Raw genomic sequence first — 13,115 nt, forward strand, 5'->3', positions numbered from 1 at the left:
AAAATCTATGAATTAAGAAAGAAAATCTAACTGATAGGTCATCAGTTGGCATTTAAATCTGGTCAGGTGAACTGGGTTACCTTGATTAATGCATAAAGAGGAATTCTTGTTCTTCAGAATTCTTGGATGAAGGAATCCTGTGTAAAAGGAGGTTTGATATAATGGGATAGGGCAGGGCAGGCAAAAGTAAATTCTTCCTACAAGGGAAGGAAAAAATGAAAGATGTTCCTTGGTGGAAAGTATGTTTGTTTTACAATAAATATGAATGTTAAATATGTTCTGAGGATGAGATCTGGCATTGAAACTTCCAAGGCAAGATTAGGTACAGCACAGTGCCACTGCCCAGACTAATCAGTGTTGTTTCAGCTAGGTGAATCCCTGTGCTGATATAGTTCTGGGCAGCTGGGGAGCAAGAAGATTTCTCCATCATGTTGCTTCTTCATCCCTTTTAGTTATTAATAATGACCAAAGTTAAAGAAGGGAAACCCTTGCCTATAAGACTCAAGGCTAGAATAATCTGTTCTTCAAGGTGAACGTCTTAAAACACCTCAAGAATTTGATGAAGACAAAATTCAGATGGTGGCTAGTGCTCCTGTAGTTTGGATTCTCTCCAGAAGTCTTGAAATCAAAGCTCATTGCCAGTCAGTGCATGTTATAGCAAAATGCACTACTAAGTGAACAAGACAACCAATGTATTTAATTTGACAGCACCACTTGAGGCATTTATGTGTGTCTTAAGAAAGTTCAGTCAAGATTGGATCAAGAGTTTAAATCATAGGCGAACCTGGAAAGCATTTCCATAGCCTGCCAGAATAACCCTTTTGTCTCCAGCTGAAAAATGCCCTTTATTGAGCCTGAAGTGAATTCAGCAAAACCACTTTCCGTCAAAAGTAACTATGACGCAAGTGGTTTTATCTGCATGTAACCAAGGCAAAAAAACATTAACCAGCTGCTTACCATTCAGAGGCATCTGTAACCACCTGGAGGGAGCCCCAGACTGCACTGCAGCAGCTCAGTGTGGGACCAAGCATGACTCAGTTCGCACTTGCCAGAATCAACACTCAGTGACTGGAACGTGTTCAGAACCTCCTTTTAACAATTCTCCAAGTAGTCTTTACCAGGCATTAATGTAGCCTTATTTCCATGAGCCAAGTGGGAGCTGTATGGTTTTGGCTGGCAAAGGCTGGGGTTGGGTGGTCCTGCTTTGTTGGTGGTCTTGGCACATGGATTTCAGTTCTGGGAAGAAGTGATCTTGGGATCTGTTCTGCATGGTGGCTTTTCTTGCTGAGGTTGGGTGATTACTGGTGTTGTGGGGTCAGAAATGAGAGAATTGTCTGTTTGTGTTTGCACTTTGCCAATTCCATTCTCTGGCAGCTCTGTATTCTCAGTGTTGATGTTTCAGGATAGATCTGTGGTTAACTACAAGGGGCTTCTGTCATCTCTGTCTTCCTGAAGGTGATGAAGGTACTTCACTTTGTTTGTAAACTACTAGTTGGTAAAAATGCTCTCATTTTTTTTTTTTTAATATGGAGTTTTTTCATCAGATTAGTTGAAATTTGTATCAGACATTACCAGATATGTTGAAGTTCATTCAAATGTGGATCAAACAATTCAGGTCAAGTGCAGTACAAGGTCTGCTTGCTGTCTGCTGTGAGTGCTTGAAGCCTTAGAGATGCTGTGCTAACCCTAAAGTGCTTAAAGGACTTTCACTGCATCTCACCATTTGTCTTATTGTTTTTTTTTACCTGTAATGAAACTGTGGATAGAAAACAGGTGATGAAAGGTGCAGTTTAGTTATTAATATGCAGTTAATTTTCATGTTACAATGCTTTTTGGTATCTCGAAGATGGGCTCTTAAATGACTCAAACATTGGCAAGAACTGCAGTAAGAATAGTGGTGCCTGGGCTTTCTCTGTTACATCAAGCAAAATGAAGTAGGCTAAATCCACCTGAAGAAATGTAGTACAGGTGATTCAAACTTTATTCACTTTGCTGCTCAGTGGCTCATATGAGAAATTAATCCCTCTGACTCCAGTGGGGATGCTTGTCAGTGTAACCAGTTATCAATACGACCAAAGGGTTGTCTCACCTGACCTGACTTTGGAGTGTTTCTGCCTTCTCTGCAAATACATATGTGTGATGCAGTCATTTTTCTTAGGAAATTAGGAATCTCTGTGTATCTTTTGGTAACTCTCTTATTTAACTAAAGAAAGCTGAAAAGATATAATATAAACTAGATAGCACTATTAGATGGTAGAATACAATTTCATCCAAGAACAAAACCCTGTCTTCAGATCATTCCGCTCAAAAGGAGCTTAATGAACTATAAATTGTTGGTTTTTAATCATTAAATATCCTACTCTACTTTCTTCCACATTCAATTATTCAAGACTTCTGTGTGAAGAACTGAATAAAAGATAGCTTTATGAATGCTCTTTTCATTGTGCCACAGACTTTAAACAGGAGAATGATTGCCCTTAAACTCTGTGTTCCCTTTTGGTTTTGAGTCATCAGCTCGAACTTTCTTTGGTTTTGCATGAGTTTGAAATAATATGGTACAATTTATCTGTTCCTTATAAGGGCTTTTGTAAACAAAATCACTGGACCTCTCAAAAAAAATATTACAAAAATCTTGCTGCAACCTGTAATCATAGAAGAATTAGTATTATAAAAGATTGGGATTAATAATGCATGTAATTATAATATACAATTTTCCTTAGGCTTTTCTAATTATAAAAAAATTACAGATAACATCAACAGTGTGATTCTGAAATGCCTCTCATTTATTATGTAGCTCTCTTAATCAATGCTCTGCCACTGGAAATCAAGTCAGAATGTTATTATGGCCTCTCCTTCTGGATTTAATTACAGCGGTAACTCATGGTTCAAAGTCTGAGCAACACACCATGCAGTTTATAGCTTTGAAGAACAGCTATTAATCCTGCTGTCTACCTCCCAGTGCAAGCCAATGAAAGCATTTTAAAACTCCTGCTTGAAGATAAACACATGCTTCAACATAGGAGTGAGGTGGGGGCGTGCAGAGCCCAGGCACACGTGCAGTGGAGCATCCACTTCTGGGAGATGAGCTCAGGGTGTACAAATCCCTGAACTTTTTGCCACCCAGACTGAGATATTGTCTTGAATTTGTGAGAATGATTTCAGGATGTCACAGTCCTTTAATAGCCCAGAGCCAGGATAGGGCTTTTGCCATATAAGTAAGCTTGCTGAAGGTGTGCATCTGTGCCTCTTGTGGCATCAGTTTCCATCATGAATCTCTAACCTGACAATTAGGTGCAAATGGGATGAATGCACTCTTCCAAGAACCTGTATTAGTATCAGGAACTGCTTTTAGTTTTGGCAGCAGCCAGGAAGGATGTCTCTCCTTTCAAAGCAGGAAAAGGTGCAGCCACTCACCAGTGGCCGGGAGAACAGAGCTGCCAGGGAGGTCTGGGGAAGGGTGAGGTCGAGCATGGAGAAGAATGAACAGGAATGCTAGTTTTTTAAAGCTAACTCTTTTTAGGAAAAACCTGTCATCCAAAAGAAAGGCAGTCAAAATACCCTAGGCTAATATCTACCAGTGCCCATGTCTTAAAAAAATGATCTAAACAATGATTAAAGACAATTAACTTGTCCTTTCAAGCCACCATCTTGAGCACCTGCTTTCTATATGCTCAGTGTTTTGAGAAAAAGAGTAAATTGAAGCATAACTGGTCTGTTTATTATATAGTGAGGTTTATCTGAACTCACCGGGGGGGTAAGGGCACCAGAGTCATCTATGCACTTCCCCAGCTGGCTGGAATGACCAACAGCCATTTGATACATGTCATTTGGGAAGCTGTGGGAAGGAACTAAGGAAACATTTGCACTCGACTGATGTAGCTTCCAACTGTGCAGCAGTGTGTTCTGCAAGGTTATCAGAGCTGGTCAGTAGTGGCACTTTTTAAATAATAAAAATATTATTTCATCAGTAGCTGCCATTTATTTGAAGTGGAAAGTACTGGCAGGAAAGGCTAAGCATCAGCAGGTTGGTCTGTTTGAAAGACAGTGACATTGCAAAATTGGTATTCTGAAATTGCCATGTGCCTTCTGGGAACAAAAAAGATTGATATTTCACTGACACTTCTGAAAAACATAGGCCTGAAAGCCCGTGACTGACCAGTCTGGGTTGTGTGTGTTTTCAGTTGTGTGCCCTTTCCACGTTGCAACATTTTGGCCTTCATGGAACAAGTTTGCTGGGCTTTGTTGTTTGTTTTTTTGTTTGTTTGTTTAAAATATCTCTGGTGGTTGTCTGGGACAGCCATTTTTTCCCAACCCTGGTTTCCAGCTTCTCTTTGAGCAGAACCTGGGATCCTTCTCACCCCAGTAAGCCAGACAGGAGAAGCTGGTGGTAGAGCAGGAGTGGGTACAAGATGTTTTGTGTCAAACAGGAGAGGATAAGAGTAGAAAAAGCACTTGGGTAGGAGCTCAGGCTAAGCCTGCAGTGGGAGCATCCCTCTGCTCTCATCTCATCAAATGTGAACCTTCCAAAAGCAAGACCTCTTTTCAAGCATCCATGGCTCTGCCCAGGGAGAGCTGAACACCTGATCCTGACAGATCCTTTTAAGATATCTGCTTTGGCTCCAGGAGGGGCTCTAGGAAGACCAAATATCAAGGATGTTTAAATGCCATGAAATGAGGTGGTATGAGCACCTTTGTGCTCTTTCCTCTGGCAGTCTATTAATCTAAGGGAAAATAATGAGAAAATAAGGCAAATTAGTGCTGTGGACAGTGTAATTTGAATTTTTTCAAAGAATCACCTTGCTTAGCCTAAAATCTGCTTCAAAAACCCCCTCAGCTCCCATCCCCAGATGCAAGAGTATTCTGTGTTCTATAAAAAAAATATACAGCCAACTGTACTTTCTAAATTTGCTTTCAAACTCGTCACAGGAAACAAGCCTTACAGGATACAGAGGAAATCAATAAGTCTCCCGTATTCCCAGCGAAAAAAGCTGTGGGAAGAGCCTCCTGTGTTATGGATTGAATTCACTCTGCTGTCTAGCACTAGGGATGCAGGGAAAAAAAAATAGCCAGCTCCTCTTCCAGTGTTCAGGTCTGCTGCTGTAGAGAGCTGTGTCCTTGAGCCATGGTGTCAGCTCTGAGCAGAAGAACGGGGCTGGAGGAGGAGAGGACTTCTGGCTGTAGTAGTGTGACACTGAGGCTTTGATTTCAAGAGAGGAAGTGGAGCAAAAAGGATTGCAAAAGAGAGTTCCATAATGGTCTGGGATTCTGCTTGCTGGGCTTGGTATCATAGTTGTGGGCTCAGAGGAAACATCAGCAGATCCTACTTGGTTCAAAGCAAGATGGGGAGGTGGGTGGAGTGCAGGGTTAAAGTGAGAATAGGGAAAAGGGGGGATCCTTGATGGATCAGCAGGGACATGAAGAGTCCTCTCTTCTCATCCTGATTTTTTTTTTTTTTTTTTTTTTTCCGGGTTGTTCTGTCTTTGTGAATACTGAAAAGTTTTGGACATCTGTTTTGGAATACACACATGAAGACTTGCACGCGTCTCCAGGTTCCAAGCCGACCTCAGCCTTGGGTTGTGTTGTTCCAGAGTATCCCAAAACTGTCTCACAGGCTGCGGGAGGTAATTTGTTCTGGGAACTGAGAGGAGAACAATCCATACGGCATCCTTAGAGCAAAGCAACACAGAAAGAAACTGTTGTGGAGAATAATTACTCTCATAATCTTGGCTCTCCTTGCCACAAGACTGTGCCCTGAGATGTGTATGAATTCGGAGATTTCTATAATTCCCTTTGTCATTCCCTGATGTGGAGAGGGAGGTTGTATTCATATGAAGGCAATCACTTACCCTTTGTTTACTGTGAGGATGGAGGACTCAAACTCCCAAAGCTTTTCACAGTTGGTTTTCTTGTCTAATTATTCTGTGGAAGAGCTTTTCCTGGCAGTGCGGGGCTGCGTCATCTGCAGCAGAGTCTGGGGGACTCCTGCCCTTGCAGAAGGTCTCTCTATAAGTGAGTGTTTCGTGGTGGGATAATACTGCAACCCATGTGCTTTTTTCACTTTGTTTATTTCTTCTTAATGCCATTATATGAATAAAGAAATGTGCCTTCCATACTGTCTTTTGATTGGCTAGTCATGCCCAAATGAATTTACATATATCCATCTTTTTCTTCAAAAAGCAGCCCTGCCAAGCTTTCCCAGTTATTCAGTAAGTCACAAAACACTGTTGTAAAGCAAATGCTGCATTATGTTGTCTAAATAGATGTGGCTCTTCTCTTGTTCCTGCTGTCAGTCTTATTAAATTGCTGTGAATTTGCAGTGAATTGAAATTCTCCATTTCGAGGAAAAAGAAGTTATTACTTGCAATTAGAATTATTGGGTAGTAGCACTTTTCACTCTAGAGTTAATGAGTTATCATCAGAACACATCCTTTCATTACTTTAAAGATATTCCTACTGTTATTCTGATATTATGATTTATTTATTTTTAAAAGAAGTTTCACTAGCAGTCCTCTCAAAACAGCAGGAACATCACAGCTTCGCAGTCTACATGAAAATTATGGATGGCTAAATGTGAGCCTGTGTCACCACTCGGGCTGAGGAAGAGTCCCACCACGATGAGTTCACCAAGGTAAAAAATACCCCATATGAGCAATTATCATGCAGGAAGTGTGAGACTGAGCTTCACTAGAGGCTTCTACTTGGAGCTGACACTGGGCAAGCAATCAGTGCGGCAAGCTGCACTGCCACCTGTTCATCTCCATCTCCCTGGAATGAAAATGCTCTCCATCAGAAACCTTTGTGGCACTGTTCAGAGTTTTCTACTGGGTGGGGAGGTTGTGGAGGCTCAATATTGAAATGGTTCTGGAGAATGTTGTGATCTTCAGCCTGGAGAAACTCTGCTTTCCCCCACCTGCTTTTGCCTTGCGTGGTTCCAGCAGGATGATATCTGCGACCAGGCAGAAGGACAGGCACCACATTTCATCATCTGCTTTTAACTGATGGTGGGATTAAGGTAGGCATTGTGCTCTTGTGGATTTGTGAGAGGGGCTTATAAAGGCAGCACAGGAAGCCAGGATGGTGAAAAAAACCCCTCTTCCAGTAATTTGGAAGGTAGATTTTAAAGTGGTGAGCTTCAAAAGCTAGAAATTATTCTTGGATCTTCCAAGGCCTATGAATGAGAGCTGTGTCTGCAGGACACAATGTATGTCCAAACAATCACAAGGAATCTAAAAGGAGTTTTGAAGCAGCAAAACTCTTAAAAAAGATATGGAAACGGACATAACTCAAAGCCTCAGCCCAAACAACAGCATGATTGTTTCAATTGTTTTTCATAGACATTGTACAATAACTTATTAACTGAAAAATAAACTGCTTGAATTTGCCAGCAGAATTCCTGAAAAATGAGGGTGGTGACTTAAAAAAATAAAAAAAAAAGAAAAAAAAGAAAGAGATGTGGACCTCTTAGAATAAGGAAGATTCTGGTCTGTGCAAGTTTCTGAAAAGATCACAGCCTGAAAAACAGAGGAACATTGTTAGGTGGGAGGAAGTAATGAAAAACATTCTGAAATGTTTTTGTTGTGGTTTTCTGACCTTTTACCAAGCGCACCCGGCCTGCATGAAATGTAGAGCAATGGGGTGGATTTGTTTGCTCTTAAAGTAAAGCATGGTCAGAAAACATCTTTATGATCACAACTGTGGGCAAGCAGCACTTGGGGTGCTTAGGTGGGCCCTGCCGTAGCCAGCCAGCCTTGGGAAGGCTCTTCAGGCTATTTGACTTGGTGGGCTCAGTCCTGCAGTGATGCTGGTTCCCAATGGAATAGTTACAAACCTAAACACCCCAGTAGTTTTGGACCTGAATTACTGATAACACTGGAAGGGGAGTATGTATGAGCAGTATCCTCATATTCTTTCCAGAGATGTTTTTGGCACATCAGAACCAAATTGCTGAATTCATTTGTGAAGTTGCTTATCTTAGAGTGCAGTACATGACTGGAGGATATATCCCAGTCTGTGATCCCAGTCTGTGTCCCTTTCCTTCCTAATATCTTACCATCAATTACACCATTAGTTACCCGTGTTTGCTGTTTCTAAATACATCTGGAGTTTTGTTTTTAATTATTCATTGAGACAGAGACTTTTTTTTTTTTTTTTTTTTTTTTTTTTTTTTTTTTCTGAATGTGCTCTTAAAAATCTTGGAACCAACCTGTGGCAACCAGAGGAAAAACAGGACTGGACAACAGAGTCTGTGGTGTCAAGGCAGTTGTGTAAATAAATGAGGTAAGATTCAACATTTGCTTCTAATGTGTCGTCTTGGAGTATCCTATTGGAATTTGTAAAACTATTGGGTTTTATGCATGGGTTGTGACAAATAATTACACACGACTCCACACACCTTAAGAAGGGAAGTACAGAATAATCAAGGCTGGGAGAGCCCTCAAGAGGTCACTCAGTCATTCTTCTCATGCAGGTGGGATGGGCCGCACACCAACTGCTCCTGGCATGTGTTTGCCTCACATGTTTGCAAAACCCTTCAGTGACAGAGGTCCTGCAACCTCCCTAGGAAATGCTTTTAGGGCTTATCACTGCTTTGTGTTAGAAACTTGTTTCCTACTGCCTTTCTCATGTCCCCCTCAAGGCCAGCGTGACACCGTTGCTTCTTTCAAGGCTCCTGGGGAGCACAGGGGATGGTCATTTCCTCTACAGCTACAAGGCCATCTGTTTGGAGACTGCTATCATGATTCCTTTTAGTTTTCTCCTTTCTAGACTAAACAAATCCCATCCTTTTAATCTTTCCTCATAATTTATGGGGCTCAAACCTCCCCTCATTTTTGTTGTTTCCCTCTGGGCTCAAACTAATTGATCTGTGTCTTTCCTGAAAGCATTGGCCCAAACCTAAGTTTCAGCGGCTGTGTTTTCTCATCCTGATATTTGTTTTCCAAGGGGTGTGTTGCTCATTGCAGCAAAGACTTTCAGGAGCCTTTATTAAAACAGTCTTTGGAACTAGATGATCTTTAAGGTCCCTTCCAACCCAAACCATTCTAGGATTCTATGGAATGCCCAACCTTGGATCTGATCCAGTGTTTGGATAGGCAGTACGGACTAGTAGAGCTTCAACATCTCTGGTACCCTAAGGGGTGCTAAATTTTAAATGGGAAGAAAAAGTGAAAGAAAAATGTTAAAAATACATAGTGGCACCATTCTCAAAGGTGTCTAATTCTTAGAAGTACGTTTTATTGGCCTGTGTTGATCTCCAGCTGCCTGTGTCAGCTGAAATGTCTTAAGCAGTGCATCTAAAGAAGTGGCTTCCCACTGGAGAGCCAGCTATGGTGCAAACTTCAGCTAAACAGCCCTACAAAAATTAATAATGTATGTTTTATGGGGCTTGGTCAAAAGGATTCTCCCCTCCTGGAAGACATACTGACATTTTGAGTGCGATTACACTACTTATATCTTGAAACTTCCATTGTTGGTGGGAAATCACCCACTGGGGGTCATGGCCAGGGTGTCTTGCAGTAGGTCTCTATCCCAGGGGGCAGGGTTAGAATGGAAAAGGGTTTCAACTCCCAAAGCAGTTAAAAGACTAGATTACTTTTCCAGTTACATAGCTCTCAAAAATCTTCCAAAGCCCTTGGGGGTAGTCAGCCCAAACTTCAGTATCTGAGTGAAGTTTTTTTTTTTTTGAAAAAATGTCAGCAGAAAACAGTTTGATTTGGTAGAAAATTAATAAATTTGAAAGGAAAAAGAAAATAAGGTTGTTGTTGGCTGTCCTCTCCACTGGTAATATTAACTGGGCATTAGGAATCCCTCAAAAAATAAACAAATGATATTGTATGAATATAATTTTTTAGGTTCCCTGAGCTTTTGCTGGGAGCTGAGCTGATACTGCAGCTTGTGCTGCGTATCTGGAAAATAAAATGAAAGGAAATAGCCTTGCTTTGAGTCTATGAGGTTAAACTTGTTCCTACCTCTCTTGTTTTGGGATTTCTGCATCCGACAGATTGCATGTTCTTTTAAGTAGGCAGAGTTTCAGTGGTTTATGCCATATAGTGTAATACTGCATGAAGCAAGAGAAAGAAAAGGAAGTTGGCTAATGCTGGAATTGTTCTGGTGTTTTCTCATTCAACAGAATGGTAAATAGTTTTCCTGGGCTTTCTGGAAAATATCTGACCTTGATACTTCATATGCAATTTATGTAAACAATTACAAAAGCATCTGAGCCAAGTAGAAAGGGCTATTTCTTGAAAACCTGCAGGAAACGCACATGGGAATTTCCCACATGCTGTGGCAATCTTAAAAATACCTTCTTGTAACCCCACAATATTAATGATTAACTCCGGAACTGTGAGTTTTTCCAGACTTCCAGTGAACTCAGTGATTTGTGTGTTCAGCTGCATGTAACAGGGAGAGGTAGTAAAAAAAAAAAAAAAAAGTCATTTACCACTTTTAGTAACTTGCATTTAACAAACAATCTGTCACATTTTCCCCTTAAAATTCAGGGATTTGTGCAGATTGCTCAGCTGATAAATATCACAGTACGGAAAATGTTTTGTGGCTGAGCTTTGTGCTGAGATGCTCTCACAAGAACAAGCTGGAACCAGTTTTGGTCTTTTCAAACTACTCCAAGGCAGACCTGCTTTGCTCAGGACACTCACCCACACAGTGCAGCATGACCCTGCAGAGATGTGCTGAACATTGCACAGATCTTGTTTATATACATCTGAAATTCAATATTAGTGTTAGCTTTGTGAATTGCTTCCAATGTTTTGCTGGCGAGGGCTAGCAGAGTGCCTCTAGAGGGGTGATTTCCCAGAGCAAGCAGGGTTTCTGATGCACAGAGTCACATCACACAAAGTCTGTTCAGCTGGTGGCATGGTGGGTAGCACCTCTGATAGGAGTTTGCAAGTGCAAGCTCTTGCATGAAGCTTTCAAAAGATGCTGAGTGCCAAACCCTCACCTGCCTACACCAACAACCTATCCCATAATAGTTAAGAATATTCAGCCTCTTGGATCTTTATCTTTACTGATCTTGTTTAATGTGGCAGTGTGGTCTATCAGCCATCTCACTGCACTGCTTATGGTGGTGATAATATTTTTATCATTAAAATTTCTAGAGTGCAGCTTTTGCAATTAATTCAGCTTGAGGGACTGGAGCAGGGCTTTCATGGGTGCCATGTCAGTGCTCATCTTTACTGGGCCAGAATAAAACTGCTTTGGAATATCTTGTGAAGTAGCACACCTCCATTTCAGAGTGTTTTTAATATAAGTATATACAGTCATATGTAGTCATAATTTAGTTACATGTATATAGTTTAATCTCTCATTATCTATCTATCTATCTATCTATCTATCTATCTATCTATCTATCTATCTATCTATCTATCTATTTCTTTATCTCTTTCTTTATCCATCCATTCATCCACCTAGTGGCTCCTCTGGATGCTTCTTGGGTTGATAGAAGTCTTTGTTTTTTTACTAGTAGGGCAGTCCCAGCATCCTAATGACACAATCACACACAATTCACAATCAGACCATCAGAACATTCCTGCAGCAAATGCTGGGAACTTACCTGCCTGCTGGCTGAAAGGCTGAATATCTCTGCAAACTAGACTGGGAAACCAGGCAGTTGGAAGCAGAGGAGCAGAGAGAGCTTCATGATAGAAGGATGTGTGTGTGTGTACATGTGAAAGACAGGGATGAAGAACAGATGAATTTCTTTCCTGTGATAATCTTCTTTTGGGCTAGCACTGAAATGGAAAAAAGACACAGGCTTGTTAGACTTTCACTGGGTGAAATGGCTTGTGTTTGGGGGGAACAGCAGAAAGGCAGGGTGGTGGGTTGGTGTGCACAGACTGGTCTCCAGCAAGCTGCACTGAAGGCTGTTTTTGACAGTAACAAAGTGATTAATATAACTTAATCTGATGAAGTACTACTAAGAAATTGTTCTGGTTATGAATCTTGCATTTTTTAAGGAAAATTCTCGAAACTTCAGCTCCTGTGGGCAGCTCATTTAATGAAAACTTTTGTTCCTAAAAATCAGGTTGTCTTCTGCTCCTTCCAGTCATGAGAAGTGACCTGGAAATCAGCCCTGAGTACACCTGAAAGATGCAAAACTCAGAAAGTCACGTAAGAAGAATAGACACCAAATCTTTAAAGCCAAAATGTTCCTAAAAAAACCCTCACAACACCTTTTAAAGAAAGGATGGGGACATTATATCTTTTAAATACTTAAAAAAACTGCATAAATATGCAGTTTTGCAGTTATGCAGTTATGCAGTAGCTGTTTAAAGGAAGAACATGTAGAAATGTGTAACTGGCAGGCTATGAAAACTCCTCTGAAAAGATGTCAGCATTTCCAAACATTACTGTTCTTGGGCTTGTAATGTTGTAGTGTTGTGGTCATAATTAACTACTCACCATCTATGTGCATGAAGATAGCTTTCTCTCTCTCTCTCTATATATATATGTGTTTGTGTGTGTGTATGTATGCATGTATTGTTTCCCTTCTTCTGTGCCCTGTATACAGAAGATGTGGCTTTATTTCAGCCCTACTATGACATTTATCTTCTGTCTGGCTGTAGAGGCTCACATGTTCATCCTGAGATGTTGTGGGTTTGGTTGTAGTTCTCAAGATACAGGTTGTTTTTTTGTGGGGCAGGGTTTAGAGTTCAGCCTGTGCTGGGACACATGTGGTTGGGACATCTTGTGTCTATAGACAGGAAGCAGATAACCAGCTGGTCAGCACAGTACGTCTCTCTGTATCTGCTTGATTAATGCAGGATATGGGTCTGCCACAGCTTTTACCTTCAGATCTTGGTTCTTCAGCTGATTCATACTTTCATCCTTGAAGAGCTTAATTTTCCTCCCAGATATGATTTATTTCATTTTTCCCCCCCCTTAAAAAAACCCCAACAAAACCCAAACAAACTTAGAAGTATCCAATTACTGGCACCAAACTCCTTAACTTCTTCCCCACTCAGTTTTTTTCCATTTCCCATTACATCCAGTGTGACTAGAGCCACATGCTGTCCCAGTTCCCAAGCTGACCATTTCCTGCTGGAAGAGGCAGGGAGAGACTCTGCATTGACTGGGAGAAGAATAATCCCTGCAGTTCTCCC

Source organism: Apus apus, chromosome 4, assembly GCF_020740795.1.
Source record: "Apus apus isolate bApuApu2 chromosome 4, bApuApu2.pri.cur, whole genome shotgun sequence".
NCBI classification, from domain to species: Eukaryota; Metazoa; Chordata; class Aves; order Apodiformes; family Apodidae; genus Apus; species Apus apus.